The 27708-nt window shown below is 37.0% G+C and overlaps 4 non-coding genes across 4 annotated transcripts; all 4 read left to right on the forward strand.

Annotated features, from left to right (window-relative positions):
• The first annotated feature begins 11748 nt into the window (after positions 1-11748).
• Positions 11749-11832, forward strand: TRNAL-CAA. The gene has a single exon. It is a non-coding gene; the product is annotated as a tRNA-Leu (tRNA).
• A 404-nt stretch (positions 11833-12236) lies between these two features.
• TRNAL-CAA lies at positions 12237-12320 on the forward strand. Its single transcript has one exon. It is a non-coding gene; the product is annotated as a tRNA-Leu (tRNA).
• An 883-nt stretch (positions 12321-13203) lies between these two features.
• Positions 13204-13287, forward strand: TRNAL-CAA. Its single transcript has one exon. It is a non-coding gene; the product is annotated as a tRNA-Leu (tRNA).
• A 366-nt stretch (positions 13288-13653) lies between these two features.
• TRNAL-CAA lies at positions 13654-13737 on the forward strand. Its single transcript has one exon. It is a non-coding gene; the product is annotated as a tRNA-Leu (tRNA).
• Positions 13738-27708: the final 13971 nt, after the last annotated feature.

Below are 27708 nucleotides of genomic sequence, written 5' to 3' on the forward strand. Positions count from 1 at the left end.
TTTTTTGGAGTTCTTGAGATTTTTCTCAGCACTCTTTTCTTGTTCGTCATCCTGAAGTCCAGCCTCTAAATTTTTTAATAAAATCTCGGAAGTTTAATCTGAAAAAGATAAATTGAAAAACTCACTCCTTGTTAAAACTTGGGTGTATTTAATAAAACATCACCGGATTTAATTTGGTGAGTTTAATATTGCCTTTTGAAGGTGTGCCTCACATTAGTAACTTTGTCAAGATTGACCTCTAGAAGACTTTTGGGCTCAAATTGATGCTTTGAACTTTGTTTTTGTGTTTGATAATCAAAATCAAAGTAGTTCATATTGTGTCTTGACCTATTTCTACCCACAATAAAAGAGTTAACCACTTGTGTAGTCTTAAGTTCCTTCTCAATACTTGTTTATAGAATCACGAGGTCACCTTTAACCCATTTCTGCACGCAATAGAAATACTCGAGTAGTCTTGGAGGTTTTCGTGACACCGTTTACATTACTATTAAGCCTGTTAAGCTTTCTTAGTAATCCTTTTCGTTGAGGTTTACTAGGTTCTCAAGGCATCTAAGTGGTTTAGATCTTAACTCACATTTCTAGGATGCTCAAGACCAACTTCTCAAGGCTAATTCAATATTTGGGTGCTCTCAAGTCTAGATCTCTTATTCGCTCAGGATTCTAAGGTGCCTGGTATACTTGAAACGTACTGTCCTAGGCCAACATAAAAAATCTTTCTAGCTCTAACGTTCTAATCTTAGCTTGGTTCACTCATGCCTGCTTTATTAGAGAGAGATTTCTATCGATTACTTAAACCGCGAAATGCATAGACTAAATATTCATGCAAGCTTATTTGGGGGATATTCCTATCAATCAACTAAGTATGGAAAACATATTCTAACTATTCAAGCAAGCTCAACCAAGAGATAATATCCATAAGTAACAAGAGCAACCAGTCACAATGTCCATTCCTCCATTCTAGCACAGCGGAAAACATTAAATTCAGAATGAATCATAAATTCTCACCCTAGAGTTATTTCGATAATTTTTTTAATATACATAACAATCATCCAGATTGCCTTTGGAGCTACCACACGTGCCTAAAGGAGTCTTACGTACAACTACGCGCACTTTGTGGTACAATCGCACTCTTACGGCATTGGGATAGCGATTGTGCGACACTTGTTCTAACCTAGAAAATAAGTCAGTCGTGTTAAATTTAATATTGGTGTATGCTCGCGACATGGGTCACGTTTAAAAAAAATGTTTAGAAAGCAGGAGCAAATAAATGCGTTGAAAATAATTTTAAAGAAATCAATGTTATAAAATAAAAGCGAGTAGGCAACAACAACGACTTTGATAGCATATAACCAAGGTATGAAGAATTGACACCAATTCAAATTCTTCTATAGTACATTTTGGGGCGTTTTAACCCTACGGGTGTAGATATAATTTTGGTGACCGATCATACACCCCCGTATTGACACAATTATGAGAGTAAAGCCTATCTAACATGAAAAAAGTAAAAAAAAGGTTTGGAACAGGCATACGCCCATGAACAAAAAGTCCTAGACAAGCATGACCAGGATATCTAACATGCGCCCATTGGCAACACGCCTTGAACAAGTATGACCATGACATCCTCCTTCACCTAATTGATTGACGTCTTCGACAATCGACTCTTAACAAACTCAGTCTCGTAGGATGAGGTTGACTTCAAGTCCGTGGATGCACTTCCCACTCATCTTAGTATTAACAGTTCTCTTCCAATATGATAGGGACTATTGAAACCCACTTCTCGATTTGTTGACTCTTCACGTCCTCTTAGTTGGTGTCTGTTCTACTTTCTTGGCATGGAAATTTTTCGTCTTTGCGTGAGGTCGTACCACCTCCTTGTGCTTGATGTCTTTTTGGTTGAGATAGTAACGTTTCAAGTTACTAACGTGAACAAAAGGGCTAGTCTTCATATATGAGAGTAGTTGAATCCTATACGATACCTTCTCAACCTTGTGGATAACTTCGACTAGTCGATAGTATTTTCGCCCTAGTCTTTGGTTCTTGTTGCTTTGAACTCGGAGTTGGTTCTTTGTAACTCTACGAGTCAAGACGTGTTTAATAAGGATTTTGTATTAATTATTGAGTCTTTGTAACTCCTGAAGTCATTTTTGACCTTATTTAAGGCATTTAAGGTCGGTAAGACTCTTATTTATCACATTTTAGTTAGTTTCAGGGCGTATATTGGAATTAATCGTCTTGTTTAGCAAGGTTAAGATGCTTATATGACCTAAGAATGTCATATGAATTGATATATGTGAGAATTAAGCATTGGAATATATTTTTGAGGTGACTTTCGAACAATTAGTAACTTCGACAAAGGCGATTACGATTTTAGTTGCTAATTGATTGATGTATAATGGTGCATGTCATGTGGCTCTTGCATGTACCATTTTAATTATGTGATGCTTATATGTTCTTTGTATTGTCATTGATGCATATTATGTATGCATGTGATGTCCATTACACTATATTATGAATGAAATGAAATGTCATGTGTGAAATGTTATGTCTTACCGTGTAAAGTTATGTGATGGATTACGTGAAGTTTTTCATGTATACATGATGCATATATGAAATATGTTATGAACGAAAGGAGAAAGGAAATGAAATAAATGTTATGTTATGAATGAAAAGCATGGGACCTCATGCTTGTATGTATGTCATATGCATCAGAATACCTTCCTATTATATTATACTAGTATAGATGCATATCTTTGATACTTATAGTTGTCATGGTATCACGCGGGCCTTTTCTTTTCCAATGCGTTCGTTGACGTGTAATGTGTTGTGTTCGATCAAGTTAGCCCAAGGAATACGTATACAAGCATACTTGGTGGGTCATTGATGCACGACGGGCTGGTGTTCATTGATGCCCAGGGAATACGTATGTGTTTTATAGACCTTTACATAAATTGTTCTTATTAAAAGCTATTAAAAGTGGTATTTGTTGTAGGGTTTGTTCTTGGTCCTGAGTGGTGACGGGCTAATAGATGCACGACGTGGATTGAGGTGAAGCTATGCAAGGCTAGATTGAAGTTTGGGCATGCGCTGACACGTGTTGGGCTAAGAAGATGATGGGTCATGGAAGTTGGGCTTGGGTCAAGTTGGCTGAGGGCATGTCTAAGGGCTAAAATACTAGTGGATTTGGATTTTCGAACCTAGCTTGAGATACGAACCTATGGTTTGGGTTCTGCTAATTTCCGAGGCTGAGGTTCAGTTTTAAGCTTAAATATCAACTATTTCAACGCTTTCCTTAGTTTTTTGCATTTGCTTTTAGTTTTTGGACCTATTTCAAGTCGATTTTGGCTAAGTTTTAATTATTCTTGCATAGTAATTTACTAAAACATTAGCCAACTTTTATATTTAGTTTTATTTTTTTTCATAATTATCAATATTTCTCTAACCCGAAAATTGAAAATACAGTCAAGTCAACCATTAGAGTAGACGTGTCATAATTTTGATATCAAAGTTCTAATCCAAAGATCTAAATTCCTATAACATGTAGACCGTACTCCATAGTCAATTTCTAATCTTAAATTAACATCACATTAACACATGCTCAATTCTTGAAATTTTATTTTCTAGTTTAAAACCTACGCTATTCGATATGAGATCTAAAATAAGTGCATGGGATTTACACCGTTGACGAAGAGGAAGGTTTGAGAACAAGACTTTACTGCATTGGGTCCTTTCATGTCCATCTATTCCCCCTTGTGTTGAAACATTGTTTCTCGTGACCCACACATGGCCGGTCAACTATTCTAAATCTTGCGATAAATGATTTTATGATAAATGAAAATGTAAAATATTTGCATAAATATGAGAATCAATATTTGGTTTACACACCCTTACAAGAATGCTTCATTCTCCTCAAATCAATAAGGGATCTCAGTATATAATATCTACTAGTATTGGGGGGCTTAGGTTGAAAGTTCATTAGTTTACCCATATAAAAACTTGGTAGATTTGAACTTTTCAAAGTTAAGTCATGGAAGAAAAGTACCATTGTGGACATCAATTGAACTCACTGGAGTTTTGGAGTTTTAGAAGGGTGAAAACATGATTTTTAAAACTTCAAATTTTGAGAATATATCAAAGTTCCAGTTAGTTCTCTAACATGCCACGTCACAAAACCAAGTTGATTGGAGATTTCTACTAGGGAGAAGAACAAACATTGTTATAAGTTATGGCTTCATTCCCATCGTTAGAAGAAGGGTTTGATGACCTCCGACCTTGTGGTTAACAGCCACACACTCTAACCAACTGAGCTATTCCAGCCAATCATTTGTTACAATCCAAGTCCACCACTAGTTGATATTGAATAGTTTCGTTCCTTACGTATCGCTGTCAGCCTCACGGTTTTAAACAACATCTACTAAGGAGAGGTTTTCAGACCCCTGTAAGAAATGTTTCTTCACCTCTCTAATCGACGTGTGATCTATTTATCCAACCTTTCTGAGAGCCAAGCATCCTCACTGGCACATTGCCTAGTGACTTGCTCTGATATCATTTGTAATAGTCCAAGCGCACGTTGCATTAGATACTGGCATCAGCCTCACAGTTTACACACCCATATAAGAAATGTTTCATACCCTCTCAAACCAATGCGGGAGTGGATAATATCTACTATCGTCGTGGGCTTGGGTCAAAAGCATCATTAATTTATCAAATGATAATAAGCAATTTGTAGATTTTTACTTTTCAAACCGAAGGAAAAATATGGAACCTCGTTTCTAAACTCGTGATTTGAATATCAAATGATAATAAGAAATTTGTAGATTTTAACTGCTCAAAGTGATATGGAATCAACCAAAGGAAAAGTATGGAACCTCGTTTCTAAACTCATGATTCGAATCACTCCACAAGAGTTTTGATCAATACCGCTTGAATAACTCTAACATGCTCTCATCAAACCTAAAAAATAGAAATTCTATTTTTTTTAATTCCAAAATGTGATCTCATCAAAGAAAAGAAGGCTTATATAGTCTTTACACAAAAGAAGTTAAAGGGTGGGTTAACCTTAACTCCTAAATTAAAAACTAGCTTAAATATGACAAACAAATATTTAAATTATAATTAAATAGTGCAATGAATGAAATGTGCTTATTAGTCATCCTTGGACTAGTTCCTGAATTTCTAGTCCATGAAAAGTGCATTTAATGCATCTCTTTCTTGACGCTCAACTTTGCACAACATATAAGGGAGGTCTCCAACGATTTCTAGAATTTCCTTTGATGAGCTCACCATCGGTTGAATATAAGTTACAAGGTTTGTTGTAGCTTCTTGGCTCTCGTCCTTGTAATTGAACCTTGGGATATGAAAATTCTTTGGTCGTGGTTCATATCATTCTCCCCCTCTTGAGAGGGATTCGTCCTTGAATCCCAGCCATCACCTACATCAAAAGGACTCAAATCAACAACATTAAAAGTTGCACTAACACCATACTTACTTGGTAAATCAATTTTATAAGCATTGTCGTTGATACGCTCAAGAACTTGAAAAGGTCAACCTCCTCATGGTAAAAGCTTAGATTTTCTTTGAGTAGAAAATCTTTCTTTTCGGAAATGCACCCAAACCCTTATCTCCTAGCTTGAAGATGACAATCTTGCGTCCTTTATTAATTTGGGTGGCAACCTTGGAATTTTGCTTCTCAATTTGTTCTTTTACTTGCTTGTGCAGTTTATGAACAAACTCAACCCTGGCATTTGCATCGAAATTTACAAACTCTTTTGACGGCATAGGTAACAAGTCAATGGGGGTTAAGGGATTAAAGCCATAAACAGTTTCAAAAGGTGTGCATTTAGTAGTGCTATGAAACCATATTATATGCAAATTCTATAAATGGCAAACAATCCTCCCCAGTCTTAAGATTCTTATCAATAATAGCCCTAACCAGAATAGTCATGGTTCTGTTAACAACTTCAGTTTGTCCATACATTTGAGAATGACAAGTAATTGAATATACTAGCTTAGTTCCTAACTTACCCCATAAAACACGCCAAAAATGGCTTAAAAATTTTACATCACGATCACTAACAATGCTTTTAGGAATGCCATGCCATGCAATCATACAACTTCACTAAAGAACAAGTTAGCAATATGTTTTGCATCATCAGTTTTGTGACAAGGAATACAATGAGCCATTTTACTAAATCGATCAACCACAACAGAGATGCTATCATATTCTTTCCTAGTCCTAGGTAAACCTAAAACAAAATCAATTGATATATCAATCCAAAGACTATTAGGAACACGTAATGGGGAGTATAAACCATGTGGTTGAAACCTAGACTTAGCTTGTTTACATGCTAAACAACGAGCACAAACTTTATTAACATCATGTCTTATTTTAGGCCAATTTTTTTTTCAAAGAGCATAACATAAGTTTTAGAAACTCCATGGTGTGCCATTAAACTACCTCCATGAGCATCCCTCACAAGTAGCTCACGTATGGAAAAAGATGGTAAGCAAATTTTGCCTTTCCGGACCAAAAATCCATCTAACAAAAAGTAATTATCCACAATGAGTCATTTTTCACAAGATTCAACAAAAGGAGCAATGAACATGTCATGTTGATACAACTCCTTTATGTGTTCAAAACCCAACAAATTAGCATTCAAAGTATTGAGAAGGACATACCTTTGTGATAAAGCATCTGCAACAATGTTCTCCTTACCTTGTTTATATTTGATGACGTAAGGGAATGTTTCAATAAATTCTGACCACTTAGCATGTCGTCTATTGAGTTGCTTTGTGCTCTCAAATGCTTTTAAACTTTCATGAATCATATGAATAACGAACTCCTTATGCCAAAGGTAATGTTGCCATGTTTGCAATGCACGAACCAAAGCATAAAGCTCTTTGTTATAAGTTGGATACCTCAAAGATACATCAGTCAACTCCTCACTAAAGAACGTTAAAAGTCTTGGATTTTGCATTAATAGAGCACCTATCCCTACTCCACTAGCATCACCTTCCGTTTCAAAAGTTGACTGAAAATTAAGTAATGCAAGAAAAGGAGTATAACTCAATTTTTCTTTCAAAGTGTTGAAAGCAAGTTCTTGATCTTTTTCCCATATAAAGAATACATTTTTCTTAACAAGTTCATTCAAGGATGAAGCAATTGTACTAAAATTCTTAATGAACCTACGGTAGAAACTTGCAAGACTATGAAAAATACTTACCTCACTTACACTTTGAGGTATAGGTCAATCTTTTATAGCCTTCACTTTTTCCTCATCAACCTCAACACCAACACCATTAGATGAAACTACAAATCCAAGAAAGTTAACTTTTTCCATGCAAAAGCTACATTTCTTTAAATTTACATACAAATATTCGTTTCTTAAAGTAGTCAAAACATTGCGTACATGAGTAATGTGATCATCTAAAAATTTAGAGTAAACAAGGATGTCATCAAAGTAAACAACTACAAACTTACCTCAGTATTCTCGTTAGACATGGTTCATTAGTCTCATGAAGGTACGTGGTGCATTAGTTAATCTAAAAGGCATAACCAACCATTCATAAAAAGCATACTTTGTTTTAAAAGCTGTTTTCCACTCATCCCAATATGCATGCGAATTTGATGATAACCCAATTTTAAATTAATCTTAGTAAAAAGACGACATCCATGCAACTCATCAAGCATATCATCTAATCTAGGAATTGGATGCCTATACTTTATAGTTATCTTGTTTATAGCCCTAAAATCAACACACATACGCCAAGAACCATCTTTCTTAAGTGCAAGAATAACTGGAACAGAACAAGGACTCAAACATTCACGTACATACCCTTTAGCAAGGAGTTCACTTACTTGCCTTTGTATCTCTTTGGCTTCCTTTGGATTAGTTCTGTTGGTCGGTTTGGAATGGGTGCGCCAGGAATGAAGTCAATCTTGTGTTCAATCCCTCTAAGTGGTGGAAAACTACTAGGCATCTCCTCGGAAAAGAAATCTTCAAACTCTTGCAAAAGCACAACCAAATCACTAGGCAAAGAAGGATTCAGCGTGTTAGTAAAGTAACAAGACCCCTTGCACATAAGTACAAGAATAGTCTGGTTAGAGAGCAAAACATTCCTAGCCTCACTTGATCTAACATACAAGCTTACAGATTTGACTTTTCTCTCTTTTTGTTTCTCTAGGCTGGGTGCTACTCTTGCTTTTCACTCAAGCTCTTTTTTTCACTTGATTCTTTTTCAATATCTGCTTTTGCATCAGCCTCTTGCCTTTTCTTTTCAAGTTTGCAATGATCAATAAGTACATCTTTTGGAGACAATGGAACAAAAGTAGTTTTTCTACCACTGTGAGTAAAAGAGTATCGATTTGCATACCCATCATACATTACCCGATGATCAAATTGCCAAGGCCTCCCCAGTAGTAAATCTCCAACATGCATGGATACAACATCACATAAAACATCATCAACATATTTTCCAATAGTAAAAGAAACAAGAGCTTGTTGAGTTACCTGTACTTCCCCACGATCACTCAACCATTGAAGCTTGTAGGGTCTTGAATGTGGTTGTCTTTAAATTAAATCCTTTGACTAGAATGGAACTCACAACATTGGTGCAACTACTGCTATCAATGACAACACTACAAGGTACTGATTGAACAAGACACCGAGTTTGAAATAAGTTCTCTCGTTGGTCTAAGCCGTCCTCCTTAATGTGGGTGTTTAGAGCTCATCGAGTAACCATAGATATATGTGTAGGGTCCTCTTCACTAAACTCCTCACTCTCATCATTTTCCTCATTTATGTCTCATGTGTCTCGTCATCTCTAACAATTTCTCCCTCCTTGATGGTCATAATTCTTGTATTTGGGCAATCTCTACTATAGTGTCTACCCCTTGACATCTCCAACACTTCAAATTCCTATTTCGAACATTAGACTTTTCTACTTTTTCTTTCCCTGTTCTAGAACTCTCACCTTTCTCAAATTTAGCTTGAGGCTTCTCATTAATCTCTTGATTTCTATGCTTATAATCAATGTTCTTACTATCCTTTTTTCATGTATAAGTAGAATTGGAATAAGTTTAAGAAGAATACCATTGAGACCTTCGTTGGATTTGCCTCTCGATCTTAATTACAGTGTGCAACAACTCCTCGATATTAGAATAAGTCTGTAAATAAGTCTTGTCTGCAATCTCTATGTTTAACCCATTAAGAAACCGCGCCATGAGAGTCTCCATGTTCTCATCGAGATCAAGTCGATCCATCAATGTATCCATCTCCGTGTAATAATCCTCCATAGATTTGCGTCCTTGTTTCAATGCTTGAAGCTTTTGCGCCATGTCTCGTTAAAAATAATGTGTAACAAAATGCTTCCGCATGGACTCTTTGAACTTGTACCATGAATCAATTGGTTGCTTCAAGATTTCTTCTCCTACTTGACATCAATTTATCCTACCAAATATGAGCATATTATTTGAATTGAGCAATGCATAACAGTACCTTCTTTTCATCACTAAAATTATGACAGTTGAACACCAACTACACCGTTTTCTCCCATTCAAGGTACTCCTCTGGATCGGTTTTTCCATAAAACTTGGGAGTTTTAATTTCATGCTCCCCACGTTACGATCAATTCTATCAATCATAAAGAACTTGTTGTGGTAAATTATGATACCTTCTTCCACGGCCTATCCCTCGCATCAAGCCACGACCAACCGCATGTGGATTATTCTCGTGTTGATCAGAATTGTCTTCCTCATATTGATCCGTAGATTGGGCAGGCAATGGAATCCTCTCTCGAGCTTGATTTTGAATCTCCAATCTGCCTATTCAATTGGTCAACTCTTCTATTCCTCGAATTAGTCTTTCCATGGTTCGTTGTTGTGCTTCTCTCAATCGTGCATCAGCAATGTTAAGATTGTCGTCTGGATTTTCCATGCTACAAAAGAAAGTTGAAAAAAAAAAAGACCTCACAAGCACTCCCTCATCCCTCAAGTGTGTTCACTCGTAAATGTAGTTCACTCGTGTTTAACACTCAACACTCTTGAATCAATGTATTACTCCCTTACAATCTCGCCCTCACAATTGAGCACATACAAACACACTAAAAAAAACACGACGTCAGTGTGGATAAAACACGAGCCAAAGTGGATAAAATCTACTACCGTTGTGGGCTTTGGGACGAAAGCATCATTATTTATAAAAAATGATAAGGACTTCCTACCATGGTGGATATTTGTAAGTTCGAGTTAGTTCTCTTACACGCCACGTCATAAACCGGAGTTGATTGAAAATATATACTAGAGAGAAGCACCAACACCTAATATAATAAGGTATGCTTCATTCACATCACTAGAAGGAGGGCTTGAACCTCCGACCTTGTGGTTAACAGCCACACACTCTAACAAAATGAGCTACTCCAACCAATCATTAGTAGTTAGGATGGGCGAGTGGTCTAAGGCGCCAGGCTCAAGTTCGAGTCCTCGTAGGAGGGTGTGGGTTCAAATACCACTTCTAACCTCTCATGTTATTGTGAGGAAAAATGCGAGCCAAACTGGATAAAATCTACTACTACCATTGTTTCGTGTCAAAACATTCTAGCCACTCATTTGTTACAATCCATGATCACCATTCATCTAAGAAGAGGTTTTTGCCGCTTGTTAGGATTGTTTCGTTCGTCTCTCAAACAGTTAGTAGATATTATCATTAGCCTCACAGTTGCGTCTTCTATGGAGACATTTACACACTCATATACGGAATGCTAAACTCCCCTCTCAAATCAATCGGCAATACATCATTAGTAGTTAGGATGGTCGAGTGGTCTAAGTTGCTAGACTCAAGTTTTGGTCCTCGTAAGAGGGGGCGGCGTGGGTTCAAATACCACTTTTGATATCTCATGTTATTGTGAGGAAAAATACGAGCCAAAGTGGATAGAATCTATTACTGGCTGTGGTGGGCTTTGGTCAAAAGCAGCATTGATACTAGTTGACTCACGCCACACGCTAGTGCTTTTTAAAAGTGTCAAAACATGATTTTTGAGAATATTTGTAAGTACGAGTTAGTTATCTTACACATCACAAACCGAAGTTGATTGAAAATATATATACTAGAGAGAAGCACCAACACCCATTATAATAATGGTATGCTTCATTCACATCACACTAGAAAAGGAGGGCTTGAACCTCTAACCTTGTGGTCAAGAGCCACACCCACTAAGCAACTGAGCCATTCCAGCCACTCATTTGTTATTACCCAAGACCACCATTAGTTGATATTATCTGCTATTGTTCTTTACGTATTGCAGTCACCCTCATGGTTTTAAACTGCATCATGTAAGGAGAGGTTTTCAAACCCTTGTAAGAAATGTTTCTTCACCTCTCCAATCGACATGGGATCTCACAATCCACCCCTTTAGAGGGCCAAACGTACTCACTCGCGCATCGCCGGTGACTAGCTCAGATATCATTCATAAAAGTCCTAGCACATTGCTAGCAGACATTGTCCATTTTATCCCATTAAGTATTGTCGTCAGCCTCACAGTTTTAAATGCGCCTATTAGAGAGAGGTTTTCGCCGCTTGTTAGGATTGTTTCGTTCGTCTCTCAAACAGTTAGTAGATATTATCTATTCTAATCTGTGACGTATCGTTGTCAGCCTCACAGTTTTAAAACGCGTCTACTATGGAGACATTTTCACACTCATATACGGAATGCTAAACTCTCCTCTCAAACCAATCCAAGAATACATCATTAGAAGTTAGGATGGCCGAGTGGTCTAAGGCGCCAGACTCAAGTTTTGGTCCTCGTAAGAGGGCGTGGGTTCAAATCCCACTTCTAACATCAATTGTTAGACCACCATTAGTTGATATTATCTGTTGTTGTTTTTTACGTATCGCAGTCACCTTTGAGGGCCAAACGTCCTCAGTTGCGCATCGCCGGTGACTAGCTCCGCTATCATTCGTAAAAGTCCTAGCGCATTGCTAGCAGACATTGTCTATTTTATCTCATTAGGTATTGTCGTCAGCCTCACAGTTTTAAATGCCTATTAGAGAGAGGTTTTCGCCGCTTGTTAGGATTGTTTCGTTCGTCTCTCAAACAGTTAGTAGATATTATCTATTCTAATCTGTGACGTATCGTTGTCAGCCTCACAGTTTTAAAACGCGTCTACTATGGAGACATTTTCACACTCATATACGGAATGCTAAACTCTCCTCTCAAACCAATCCAAGAATACATCATTAGAAGTTAGGATGGCCGAGTGGTCTAAGGCGCCAGACTCAAGTTTTGGTCCTCGTAAGAGGGCGTGGGTTCAAATCCCACTTCTAACATCAATTGTTATTGAGAGGCAACATGCGAGCCAAAGTGGATACTATCAACTATTGTTGTGAGCGTGATATTGATGGGTTTTGGGTCGAAAGTAGCTTGGATATTAGATATAGTTAGTTGACTCCATGCCACGCTATAATGCTTTTAAAAATTGTCAAAACATGATTTTTGAGAATATCTGTAAGTACGAGTTTAGTTATCTTACATGCCACGTCACAAACCGAAGTTGATTGAAAATATTTACTGGAGCGAAGCACCAAAACCCATTATAATAATGGTATGCTTCATTTGCATTGCAAGAAAGAGAGCTTGAACCTCAAGCCTTATAATTAAGGGCCACACGCTCTAACCAACTGAGCCATTCCAACCACTCATTTGTTATTACCCAAGACCACCATTAGTTGATATTATCTGCTATTGTTCTTTACGTATCGCAGTCACCCTCATGGTTTTAAACTGCATCATGTAAGGAGAGGTTTTCAAACCCTTGTAAGAAATGTTTCTTCACCTCTCCAATCGACATGGGATCTCACAATCCACCCCTTTTGAGGGCCAAGCGTCCTCAGTTGCGCATCGCCGGTGACTAGCTCGGCTATCATTCGTAAAAGTCCTAGCGCATTGCTAGCAGACATTGTCCATTTTATCCCATTAGGTATTGTCGTCAGCCTCACAGTTTTAAATGCCTATTAGAGAGAGGTTTTCGCCGCTTGTTAGGATTGTTTCGTTCGTCTCTCAAACAGTTAGTAGATATTATCTATTCTAATCTGTGACGTATCGTTGTCAGCCTCACAGTTTCAAAACGTGTCTACTATGGAGACATTTTCACACTCATATACGGAATGCTAAACTCTCCTCTCAAACCAATCCAAGAATACATCATTAGAAGTTAAGATGGCCGAGTGGTCTAAGGCACCAGACTCAAGTTCTGGTCCTTGTAAGAGGGCATGGGTTCAAATCCCACTTTTAACATCAATTGTTGTTAGACCACCATTAGTTGATATTATCTGTTGTTGTTTTTTACGTATCGCAGTCACCTTTGAGGGCTAAGCGTCCTCAGTTGCGCATCGCCCGTGACTAGCTCGGCTATCATTCGTAAAAGTCCTAGCGCATTGCTAGCAGACATTGTCCATTTTATCCCATTAGGTATTGTCATCAGCCTCACAGTTTTAAATGCCTATTAGAGAGAGGTTTTCGCCGCTTGTTAGGATTGTAATCTGTGACGTATCGTTGTCAGCCTCACAGTTTTAAAACGCGTCTACTATGGAGACATTTTCACACTCATATACAGAATGCTAAACTCCCCTCTCAAACCAAACCAAGAATACATCATTAGTAGTTAGGATGGCCGAGTGGTCTAAGGCGCCAGACTCAAGTTCTGGTCCTCGTAAGAGCGCGTGAGTTCAAATCCCACTTCTAACAACAATTTTTATTGTGAGGCAAAATGTTAGCCAAAGTGGATACAATCAACTATTGTTGTTGAGAGTGATATGATGGGTTTTGGGTCGAAAGTAGCTTGGATATTAGATATAGTTAGTTGACTCCGTGCCACGCTATAATGCTTTTAAACATTGTTTTTTAGAACATCTAAGTACGAGTTTAGTTATCTTACACGCCACGTCACAAACCGAAGTTGATTGAAAATATTTACTAGAGAGAAGCACCAAAATCCATTTACTAGAGAGAAGCACCAAAATCCATTATAATTATGGTATGCTTCATTTGAATTGCAAGAAAGTGAGCTTGAGAACCTCTCACTTATAATTAAGGGCCACACGCTCTAACCAACTAGGCCATTCTAGCCACTCATTTGTTATTACCCAAGACCACCATTAGTTGATATTATCTACTATTGTTCTTTTCGTATCACAGTCACCCTCATGGTTTTAAACTGCATCTTGTAAGGAGAGGTTTTCAAACCCTTGTAAGAAATGTTTCTTCACCTCTCCAATCGACATGGGATCTCACAATCCACCCCTTTTGAGGGTTAAGCATCCTAACTCACACATCGCCGGTGACTAGCTCGGATATCATTCGTAAAAGTCCTAGCGCATTGCTATCAGACATTGTCCATTTTATCCCATTAGGTATTGTCGTCAGCCTCGCAGTTTTAAAACGCGCCTATTAAAGAGAGGTTTTCGCCGCTTGTTAGGATTGTTTTGTTCGTCTCTCAAACAGTTAGTAGATATTATCTATTCGAATCTGTGATGTATCGTTGTCAGCCTCACAGTTTTAAAACGCGTCTACTATGGAGACATTTTCACACTCATATACGGAATGCTAAACTCCCCTCTCAAACCAATCTAAGAATACATCATTAGGAGTTAGGATGACTGAGTGGTCTAAGGCGCTAGACTCAAGTTTTGGTCCTCAAAAGAGTGCATGGGTTCAAATCCCACTTCTAACATCAATTGTTATTGTGAGGCAAAATGTGAGTCAAAGTGGATACAATCAACTATTGTTGGGAGTGGATGTTGATGGGTTTTGGGTCGAAAGCGCAACATGGATAATAGATATAGTTAGTTGACTCTGTGCCAGTAGTTGACTCTGTGCCAGTACGAGTTCAGGATATTATTTGCTGGTTTTAAACTCCATCATGTAAGGAGAGGTTTTCAAACCCTTGTAAGAACTGTAAGAACTGTTTCTTCACCTCTTCAATCGACATGGGATCTCACAATCCACCTCTTTTGAGGGTCAAGCGTCCTCACTCTCGCATCGCCAGTGACTAGCTCGGATATCATTCGTAAAAGTCCTCTCACAATCCACCTCTTTTGAGGGTCAAGCGTCCTCACTCTCACATCGCCAGTGACTAGCTCGGATATCATTCGTAAAAGTCCTAGCGCATTGCTAGCAGACATTGTCCATTTTATCCCATTAGGTATTGTCGTCAGCCTCACAGTTTTAAATGCGCCTATTAGAGAAAGGTTTTCGCCGCTTGTTAGGATTCTTTCGTTCATCTCTCAAACAGTTAGTAGATATTATCTATTCTAATCTATGACGTATCATTGTCAGCCTCACAATTTTAAAACGCGTCTACTCTGGAGACATTTTCACTCATATACGATATGCTAAACTCCCCTCTCAAACCATTCGCCGCTTGTTAGGATTGTTTCGTTCATCTCTCAAACAGTTGGTAGATATTATCTATTCTAATCTGTGACGTATCATTGTCAACCTCACAATTTTAAAACGCATCTACTATGGAGACATTTTCACTCATATACGGTATGCTAATCTTCCCTCTCAAACCAATCTTAGAATAGATCATTAGCAGTTAGGATGGCCGAGTGGTCTAAGGCGCCAGACTCAAGTTTTGGTCCTCGTAAGAGGGTGTGGGTTCTCAAATCCCACTTCTAACATCAATTGTTATTGTGAGGCAAAATGCGAGCCAAAGTAGATACAATCAACTATTGTTGTGAGTGATGATGGGTTTTGGGTCTTGGATATAGATATAGTTAGTTGACTCCGTGCCACACTATAATACTTTTTAAAATTGTCAAAACATGATTTTTGTTATAATCAAGGGTCACACTCTCTAACCAACTGAGCCATTCCAGCCACTCATTTGTTATTATCCAAGACAACTATTAGTTGATATTGTCTGCTTTTCATTCTTCACGTATCGCTTCACGTATCGCGGTCACTCTCATGGTTTTAAACTGCATCTTTAAGGAGAGGTTTTCAGACCCTTGTAAGAAATGTTTCTTCACCTCTCCAATCGATGTGGGATCTCAAAATCCACCCTTTTTTAAGGCCAAGCGTCCTCACTCGCGCATTGCTGGTGACTTGCTCGAATATCATTTGTAAAAGTCCAAGCGCACTGTTAGTAGACATTGTCCATTTTTTCCCATTAGATATTGTCTTCAACCTCACAGTTTTAAAATGCACCTATTAGAGAGAGGTTTTCGCCGCTTGTTAGGGTTCGTCTTTCCAACGGTTAGTAGATATTATCTATTTTTATTCGTGACGTATCGTCGTCAACCTCACAGCTTTAAAATGCGTCCACTATGGAAACATTTACACACTCATATACAGAATGCTAAACTCTCCTCTCAAACCAATTCGATAACACATCATTAGTAGTTAGGATGGTCGAGTGGTCTAAGGCGTCAGACTCAAGTTCTAGTCCTTGTAATAGGGCGTTGGTTCCAAATCCCTCTTTTGACATCTCATGTTATTGTGAGCTACAGTGGATAAATTAGTTGATATTGTCTCTGTTATGTCTCGCTGTCTCAGTCACAGTTTTAAACCACATCTACTAGGGAGAGGTTTCAATGTTTCAGTCGCGGTTTCCACACCCTTATCAGGAATGTTTCAGTCCCCTCTCAAACGAATGTGAGATCTCACAATAAGTAGTCAGAATGACCGAGTGGTTTAAGGCGCTAGACATATGTTTTGGTCCTCGTAAGAGGGTGTGGTTTCATATCCCACTTCTGACAACTCATATTATTGTGAACTAATTTTTGCAATACGGATCTAGACGGTGTATTGCATTGTCACAATAGTGAATAGGTTGGCGCACTACTAGGTTTGTTCTAAGTTGTTGAATAGTGCTACTGAGGTGTAGAGGGAATAGGAGGTGGTCGGGCTTTAGTGACATTGTTCACCGTGTTAATGGACTTGTAAGCTATCTACCCTTTTATTAGGCTTAGTGGAGATTTACATGGTTCGTAGGGTATCTAAGCAATTTCTAAGCAATTTAAATCACATCTCATATTTCTACGTCGCTCAAGACTAGCTTTTTAAGGCTAATCCAATTTCTCGGAGGTCTACGTAACTAATTGTCGCTCACGATTCTAAGATGCTCGGTCTACTAAAAATATAGTGACCTAGGTCACGTGAAACAAGCCTAGCTCTTGTGCCCTATTCGAAACAAGCCTAGCTCTTTTCTATGTTTCAAAGACATTGGTTGACAAAGTTATGTGTTGAAGTCCAGCCGAGAATCGTTGAGTCGGTCGAGATTACATGCACGCATGCGCAGAGGACAACACGACTGTCATGTCACAAACTCAAGTTCTGGGTCGCGTGTATGGGTTGCTTGACATTAGACTAAAAACAAATGGTTTTGTGTTTAGGTCGTAATTTCTAGGCGAATTGGAGTGGGCTGCAGATTGGGCTTGGAACTTGTGGGCCGAAGATGGAGCCGTGGGTTTGAAACATGAATACGAATCCGAATAACTGGCCCGTCAACCCATCTTCTTCACCCGTAAACAGATCGAAAATCGTTGCGATTCCCCTCTTTTTTCTGGCAAGAATACTAATGATTCTAATGACATTCTTCCATGCTTGCCCAAGGATTTGTCTTCTGGAGATTAATACAACACTTTTGAAATACCCTTATGTTTTTAACCCCAAAAATCAACATCAAATACGAACATCTTTGCGAAGTAGAAACCCATGATTTTCTTCTCAAACCCCTCTCTATTTTCTTTCTCGATCTCGATTGAAAAATACAGAAAAACAAAATGATCGAATAAAAGTTGGGAGGTTTGAGCATTGAGAAATTTAAAGGGTTTGGGGAATAGTTTTGAATATGAAATAAATGCCTAGCCGGAAATTGCGGGATTTCCAACGAGATTAAATGCTATTTTTTTCTCAAAATCGAATCGTTACCGTCATAACTTCTCATCGTTACCTGCTTGGTTCCTTCACCAAAATCGTAGAGCTTTGCTCCGTCTATAAAAATTCATTTTTCTTATAATTTTAAATCAACCACATACAAATATATTCACAATTAAAATTTGACGATTACATGTTCTTACCTTAACATGAGGCTCCACTGGTACACCAACTTTCAGCTCGAATCTTTTCAAAGTTTTTTCATAAAACTTGTGTAGCATCACTTTTAGATCAACACATCAAAAAACTCAGATCAAAACTCCCAAATAATCTCATGGATCTTTTAAAATATCGAGACTAAAAAGTTAAAAAACGTACCACATGTTCTTCCACGATTCTTGATTGTCTTGGACGATTCAAGAGCCTAGAGTGCATCTCTACAAGGTTCTATGAAGATTTCGTAATGAAAACCTAGCTAGAATCGGACTCCTTGAGGTTGAATAAGAAATTGTCAGAGTAGTTACTTCTCTTTCTCTCACGGGTTTATTTTTCTATCACATCCTTCATTTTTCTTTCAATTTTTTTCTTTCTTTTAATTTTTGTCAATTAACTCCATTATTTTAGTTAGTATAGTTTTCATAATAAGCTAGACACATAATGATTCTCAAAAATTGAATTGGATCACTTTTCTAATTTATTATTATTATTTTTTATATCTTTTTGGAATTCTTGAGATTTTTCTCAAAGTCCTCGTCTTGAAGGCCCGCCTCTAAAATTCTTAATAAAATTCAGGAAGTTTAATCTGAAAAGAAAAATTGAAAAACTCACTCTTTGTTAAAATTTGGGTGTATTTAATAAAACATCATCTTATTTAAATTTAATATTGTCTTTTGAAGGTGTGCCTCTTAATAACTTTGTCAAGATTGACCAAGACCAATACAAGACTTTTGGGCTCAAATTGATCCTTTGAACTTTGTTTTTGTGTTTGAGAATGGAAATCATAGTAATTCACATGGTGCTCTTAAAACCTTGTAATAAAAGTGTTATCGTTTAAAACTAATTGAATTATATTCTATTTAGAACAATCATCCAGATTGCCTTTGGAGCTACCACACGTGCCTAAAGGAGTCTTACGTACAACTACGTGCGCTTTGTGGCACAATCGCACTCTTGCGGCATTGGGATAGCGATTGTGCGACACTTGTTCTAACCTAGAAAATAAGTCAGTCATGTTAAATTTAATATTGGCATATGCTCGCGACATGGATCACGTTTAAAAAAAATGTTTAGAAGGTAGGAGCAAATAAATGCGTTGAAAATAATTTTAAAGAAATCAATGTTATAAGATAAAAGCGAGTAGGCAACAACGCCTTTGATAGCATATAACCCTGGTACAAAGAATTGACACCTATTCAAATTCTCCGGTAGTACATTTTGGGGCGTTTTACCCCTATGGGTGTAGATATAAAGTCTATCTAACATGAAAAAAGTAAAAAAAAAAGTTTAGAACAAGCATACGCCCATCAACAAAAAGTCCTAGACAAGCATGACAAGGATATCTAACATTCGTCCATTGGCAACACGCCTTGAACAAGTATGACCGTGACATCCTCCCTCACTTAATTGATTGACGTCTTTGACAATCGACTCTTAACAAACTCAGTATTGTAGGATAAGGTTGACTTCAAGTCCATGGATGCACTTCTCACTCATCTTAGTATTAACAGTTCTCTTCCAATATGATAAGAACTATTTAAACCCACTTCTCGATTTGTTAACTCTTCCCATCTTCTTAGTTTGTGTCTGTTCTACTTTCTTGGCATGGGAATTTTTCGTCTTTGCATGAGGTCATACCACCTCCTTGTGCTTGATGTCTTTTTGGTCGAGATAGTAACGTTTCAAGTTACTAACGTCGACAAAAGGTCTAGTCTGCATATATGAGAGTAGTTGAATCCTATACGATACCTTCTCAACCTTGTGGATAATTTCGACTAATCGATAGTATTTTCGCACCAGTCTTTGGTTCTTGTTGCTTTGAACTCAGAGTTGATTCTTTGTAACTTTACGAGTCAAGACGTGTTTAATAAGGATTTTGGTATTAATTATTGAGTAAGACTCTTATTTATCACATTTTAGTTAGTTTTAGGGCGTATATTGGAATTAATCATCTTGTTTAGCTAGGTTAAGATGTTTATATGACCTAAGAATGTCATATGAATTGATATACGTGAGAATTAAGCATTGGAATATAGTTTTGAGGTGACTATCGAACAATTAGTAACTTCGGTAAAGACTGTTACTATTTTAGTTAGCTAATTGATTGATGTATAATGGTGCATGTCATGTGGCTCTTGCATGTACCATTTTAATTATGTGATGCTTATATGTTCTTTGTATTGTCATTGATGCATATCTTGTATGCATGTGATGTCCATTACACTATATTATGAATGAAATGAAATGCCATGTGTGAAATGTTATGTCTTACCATGTAAAGTTATGTGATGGATTACGTGAAGTTTTTCATGTATACATGATGCATATATGAATATGTTATGAACGAAAGGAGAAATGAAATGAAATAAATGTTATGTTATGTTATGAATGAAAATCATAGGACCTCATGCTTGTATGTATGTCATGTGCATCGGGATACCTCCCTATTATGTTATACTAGTACAGATGCATATCTTCGATACTTATAGTTGTCATGATATCACGTGGTCCTTTTCTTTTCTAATGCGTTCGTTGACGTGTAATATGTTGTGTCCGATCAAGTCAACCCAGGGAATACGTATACAAGCACGTTTGGTGGGTCCATGTGTGCGTACATGGGCCGTGTGTGTAGAAGCACCATGCATCGAACTCTTCCCGGAACTAAAAAGTACCAAAGGTCATGTTACGTTTTTTAAATGATAGGTCTCGTTCATATTTTGTATGTGATTGCATTACTAATCCAAAGAGTTGGGTGACCTACTGAGTATTTCTTAAAATACTCAAGCCACGTGTTACCTTATACTTTTTAGATAAAGTTAAAGTTAAAGCTCCCATGCATGGAAAATTGTAAATGTTGGAAAAGCCATGAAAGTTGATATGAACCACGACAAGTCAAGATAGATAATGATAGAGCAGTAGTATTGAATTTAATTAGTAGATATTAGGTGTTTTTAATGCAATTTGTTTTATATTAAAAAACAATGTTATTTTAATTTTTATTTTGAATTGAATAGGTAATTCTATGACTTTATTTTAAAAGTATTTATTATGAATTTTCGCATCCATGATTAAAACATGCATGGGATGACGTCACTAATTAGCGTAAAAAAATTAGAAGCCTTACCCTACCTTTCAACACTTCTATTCCCTAGTCTTAAATGTCTTGTTACACTACCCTTCAACACTTCTATTCACTGGCCTTAAATGTCTTGTTAAGTCATTTCAATCCTTTATTTCTGCCATTTCATTGGAGAGATACCTTAAGGAATGGAAATTGGGTTGGAATATTAGACTTCAGTTGCATATTTTGCATATTGTTAAAGTCATTCCCTTCTTTACTTCATTTTGTTGATGTTAAAAAACTTATCACTGTGATTGTATACACGAATATGTTTTGAGCTTTAAAGTGCTTTCTTTTCAAAATTTTAGACCACCAATGAAGTCACATGTGGATGATCTCCCGTAGATTTTAATTGTATCAATGCTCCACACTCTTGGTAGTGAGTGGAGAAATGTTGGGATCCCTTTGTTTCTACTTTTTTTTATAGATCTTTACATAAAATGTTATTAGGGTGACGGGCGGGTAGATGCACGACGTGGATTGAGGTGATGCTACGCAAGGCTAGATTGAAGTTTGGGCATGTGCTGACACGTATTGGGCTAAGAAGACGATGGGTCGTGGAAGTTGGGCTTGGGTCAACTGGGTTGCGGGCATGTCTAAGGGCTAAAATACTAGTGAGTTTGGATTTTAGAACCTAGCTTCAGATACGAACATATTGTTTGGGTTCTGCTAATTTCCGAGGCTGAGGTTTAGTTTTAAGCTTGAATTTCGGCTATTTCAACGCTTTCCTTTGTTTTTTGCATTTGCTTCTAGTTTTTGGACCTATTTTTGGTCGATTTTGGCTAAGTTTTAATTACTCTTGCATAGTAATTTACTAAAACATTAGCCAACTTTTATATTTAGTTTTATTTTTTTTCATAATTATCAATATTTCTCTAACCCGAAGATTGGAAATACAGTCAAGTCAACCATTAGAGTAGACGTGTCATAATTTTGATATCAAAGTTCTAATCCAAAGATCTAAATTCCTATAACATGTAGACCGTACTCCATAACAATTTCTAATCTTAAATTAACATCACATTAACACATGCTTAATTCTTGAAATTTTATTTTTTAGTTTAAAACGTACGATATGAGATCTAAAAAAATGCATGGGATTTACACCGTTGACGAAGAGGAAGGTTTGAGAACAAGACTTTACTACATTGGGTCCTTTCATGTCGATCTATTCCCCCTTGTGTTGAAACATTGTTGCTCGTGACCCACACATGCCCGGTCAACTATTCTAAATCTTACGTCAAATGATTTTATGATAAATGGAAATGTAAAATATTTGCATAAATATGAGAATCAGTATTTTGTTTACACACCCTTATAAGGAATACATTTTGAGAATATATCAAAGTTCCAATTAGTTCTCTTACACGCCACGTTGCAAAACGAAGTTGATTGAAAAATTCTACAAGGGAGAAGAACAAATTTCGTTATAAGTTATGCTTCATTCCCATCACTAGAAGAAGGGCTTGATGACCTCCGACCTTGTGGTTAAAAGCCACACGTTCTAACCAATTGAGCGATTCCAGTGAATCATTTGTTACAATCCAAGACCACCATTAGTTGATATTGTCTGCTTTCGTTCGTTATGTATCGTTGTCACCCTCATGGTTTTAAACTGCATCTATTAAGGATAGGTTTTCAGACCCTTGTAAGAAATATTTCTTCACCTCTTCAATCGATGTGAGATCTCACAATCCACCCCTTTTGAGTGCCAAGCGTCCTCATTAGCGCATCGCTTGGTGACTAGCTCTCATATCATTCGTAAATGTACAAGCGCACTGCTAGCAGACATTGTCCATTTTTTCGATTAGGTATTGCCATTAGCCTCATAGTTTTAAAACGCGCCTATTAGAGAGGTTTTTGCCGCTTATTAGGATTGTTTCGTTCCTCTCTCCAATCGATAGTAGATATTATCTATTTTAATCTATTACATTTCGTCGTCAACTTCATAGTTTTGAAACGCGTCTACTATAGAGACATTTACACACCCATATACGGAATGTTAAACTCCCCTCTCAAATCAATCCGGGAACACACCATTATGGTCCTCGTGAGAGGGTATGGGTTCAAATCTCACTTCTGACATTTCATATTATTTTGAGGCAAAACGCGAGCCAAAGTGGAGAAAATCTACTGCTGTTTGTGGTCTTGGGTAGAAAGCCTACCTCTTGTGCCCTATTAGATTGCTACTTTTTGGGTTATCTAAAAAAATTATTTAAAATGGATTTTTGAAACCAAGATTAAAAAGTGAAAGAATGTGAATTAAAATTTTCAATAGTATTTTTTATTTTTGACTAATTTCTTTTATAGTGTTCTTTTGAGTTCTTAGGAATTTGCAAAATATTTTTTTCCTTTCCATCTCATTTTGAAATTCCACTTGTAAGACTCTCAATAAAATGTCACTTAAAAAAAATTAGAAAAATTAATTATGGTTAGGGTTTTAGCCTTACAAAAATGATGTTAGATTATTTTTATCTTCTAAAATGGTTGTACTATACTTTTGGTGAAGGTATCAACTACGGATAGAATCAAGCTTGATAATATGAAAAATTAAAATCGAAGGAAAATGACACCTCCAACATCCATTTGTGAAAATGGAGGTTGAACAACCATGGTTGTTGGTTGAATTGAATTGGACCAGTTGGACTATTTTTATCTCTTGTAATTCACTTTGACATCTTTGTTTTACCATTTTTTTTTTAGTTAAATGCAACTATTAGAAACTAATTGGAAGATTTTGGAAAATTTAAGAGGAAAATAGCTTGAATCAAACTTTAATTTATATATGTTATATGGTTGAATGGACGAATTTAACGTGTTTTAAACAAGGATTTATATAAATTTAATTGAAGTTTATGTTTGAGTTATATTTAAAAATTAGACTTGAAAATTTATTTATTTAAGCATGAAGTAACTATTAGCATATAGAACTATCCTAAACTCCTCATGTGGTTGAATGATACTTGATATATAGTTGAACTAATTGATATTGATTTGATAAATTACATTACTGCTTTAAATAAGTGAAATATCAATGTATGATTGAATGATAGCATGAGATCTCAAATCGTTAGAGAGGGGAACAAAGTTGTAAGGACCGAGTTGACTCGATAACTCTAAAAGATGGGTAATTTTTTTCATGAAATAAAACAAAGGAATTTAAAACATTATATTTACGTTGTATCAAAATAAAGTTTATACATAAGTATTTAAAACACAACCTACTACTTAAAACACAAAATAAGGAACGGACACAAAACATTTTAAGACAAAAGGGTTGAGGATGACGGGTGAGATTAGTCTATGGCACTTGCTCCCGACCTCAATTAGCTCCTTATTACCCGAAAAAAAATGGAGAATAAGGAATGAGTACAAAGACTTAGTAAGTAGTCTACTTGTAGTCTCTTAATCGTGTCCTTGATATGCTAGGGTACCACATTCTTTATTCTTGTCTTGTTCTTCTTCTTGTTCTTGTTTTTGTTCTTGTGGTAAGTACTTATGCCCTCTACTTCTTGTTCTTTACTTGGGGTTCTTATCATGATCTATCCTGAGGACCTTGGTCTCTTGATTTTTAAACCTTAGTTATTCTTTAAGTGCCTGAGTACCATGGTTCTTAGTTTTTGTCCTTGGAACCAGGATCTTGATTAATGTTCTAGTCCTTGATCTTTCTCTTATTCTTGGTACTTTCTTGGTTCTTGATTCGTTCTCCAATACACTCCCCCTAAGATTTACGGCACTAGCCATGCACTTGACCATCCTGTGTCCAAGGCTTCATGTGTTCCAAGCGACACAACCTTAACCTACGTCCAAGGCTTCATGTGTTCCAAGTGACATAGTCTTAACCCGCATCTTAGGCCTTGCCCTTTGATACAGTCTTCTAACGTATGCCCAAGGCTTCCTGCGTTCCAAGCGACATAGTTTGAAGACCTACATCCAAGGCATCTTACGTTCCAAGCAGCATAGTCAAAGTCATGAGCATGTTGTACCGTGGGAGGTCTTAGGAGGTTCTTGATTCTTAGTTAAGGTAACTTACTCTCTTCTTGTTCCTCCGTGGCCCTAGACTATTCCCCATGATAGACCATAAAGCTCACATGGTTGGTGCATACATGAACATGGCATCCTGCAAATCTTTTGGGTACCCATAGCATGGTACAGGACATCTCATCTAGGTGAATGAAACTTGAGGCCAAACATGACATCCTGAAAAGGAAACATGGTGCAGGGCATCCCACCTAGAAGAGGAATTCTTAGGCCTCAGAAAGCACTGCTTAGTGGAGGTCACGGGTCACTATGTAAATAATTAGAGTATTATCTAGCATTCTTGAGTTTCTGAGTTTGGGGACCTTGGTCCCTCGTCCTTGAGTGGTGCCTAGTAAAGCTTGTGAGGTGTTGTTCTTGGTTCTGAATCTTGTAAGTTTTTAAGGTCCATAATTCATTGAGGCCTAAGTTGTAACTTTCATTTGTAACCATATGAACCCATCTTAGCGTGAGTCGTTCTAAAAGGTCATAGATTCCTAGGAGTTCTTGGGAGGGTTCTAGAAGAGTCTTGATTCTTGTGGTGTTTCTCGGGTCCTGACTTGGTTTAGGATCCAAACTTTCTCCAATCAACTTCAAATCTCAAACATATCTTCATGTCCTTAAGAATAGTCCTTATAAGAAGTATCAAATCATTTGGAGCACGTATAGACCTTGAATTATCATAAGTAGTCCTAGGGGCATTTTAGTCATTTTACCCCTAATTCTTGGTTTTGCTACTCAACAAATTCCAATGGTTTTAAAACTTTACCATATCATCAAGCATCATAAAATAAGATCCACTTCAAAGTTATATAGTATTTGGAGGTCATCTAGGTCATGAACCATAGGTAGATAAGCTTAGGGGCATTATGGTCATTTTGTAACGTTTCTTGGTTTACCTACTTATCTTTATCCAATGACTACCAAATTTCATATATAACCTCAACATGCTATAATATGCTAAGGATTAAAGTTTCATAGGCAGCGGAGTTCATTTAGTGAGTTATTTATTGTTACCTAATTCTCAAGGAATTTGATCAGTTTAGGGCCTTAACTCATAGTTCTTTGAGCTTTCTTTCATACATTCTTAATTCATACTTGGTTTAGGGTTCATATGGAAATCCAAGTCATTCCTACAAGTATTTCTTAACAAAAAGTCTAAGGTGGCTACTTACTTCATCGTCGACGTTCGTGACCTCCGTTCTTGAGCTTCCGGTATCCGAATTACCTCAAATTTCCTTACACAAACTCCTTATTGTGTCTAGTTTCTAGAACCATAAAGATTTTTGTGAGAACCAGCCTGAACCAGCCATGTCATCGTCTTCTTCACCCCAGACGGGAAGAAGACAAACGCGACATATAGCGCCCCCGTCTGAAACTCGCCCTCCACAGTTCTAATCACGTCGTTTTTTCCCTCGATTTCTTCATGAAACATAAAGATGGTGTTACAAGGAAGAGCTAGGAATTGAGTTCATATATTCTCATGTATTGTAGCCTAAGATATTCACTTCCAAAGTCCGTCCAAAATATGATTTTTCGCTGAAGCAAAAATAAAGAATTTCTTATTGGGTATCCGATTCTAGGGGTTTTCAAGGCTTGATTTCTTCACGAAACCTTTTCCTTATTCTTTCCTTAAGTAACATGAAATGGTTTGGAGGAACGAAGTTGAGTGTGTGTCCCCAATTTAGGAGAATCGTCCTCAGTCCGCTAGTTAGCTGAAATGCAAAAAAATCAATCTCTTGGGTAGATTGTTCTACGACGTTTCAACTCTCGATTCCTTCATCAAAGTTACTCAACTTCTTCCTCTGAAGCTAAAGGAATCCTTAATTTGAAGGAAAAGAGACTATAGATAGGAATTCGAAACTTACCCTCGATTTGAGCTCAAAACAAATTTTCTTCAATTGGACATGTTCCTAAGGTTATTTCTCTTCGTGGTCTTCTATGGAAACATTCCTTGAAAGTGTAGAAACTTATTGGGATCGTCCTTGCTCGATGAATTCTTGTGTATCCTTAGATTGTAATTTTGAGTTTTCCGTAGATTGGAATTTTAAGTTTTCCTTGAAGCTCTTTAATGGAGGATTGGATTGGGGGAATAGTTTCTAGGCATTTTCAGCACTCTATTCCTTCATAGAACTTGTGGGTAATCTTGTTTAGAAACTATACGAACTATAGGAACTTGTGGCTTAACAGTTAAACTTTAATAGTAAACATTGTTAATGTATAATATACATATTTGTATCAAAAGAGTTTCTTGTGCTAGGGACGTGCCCTAGGTGCATGTTATATCCCGTGCTATCAAGTTGTTACACAAAAACACCTCATAATATTTTTAGGGCCTTCAAGACTAACATTTCTATAGGATTTCTATGGTCCCTTCCTTCTAATGGGTTTTGAATATAAAAAAATAGTTTTTTAGTCTAACCTAAATAAATATTATGAACTGAATACAACAAATAAGAGTATCGTTCTTGCCTCAATTT

This window comes from Cucurbita maxima, unplaced genomic scaffold (assembly GCF_002738345.1).
Source record: "Cucurbita maxima cultivar Rimu unplaced genomic scaffold, Cmax_1.0 Cma_Scf00101, whole genome shotgun sequence".
NCBI lineage: Eukaryota > Viridiplantae > Streptophyta > Magnoliopsida > Cucurbitales > Cucurbitaceae > Cucurbita > Cucurbita maxima.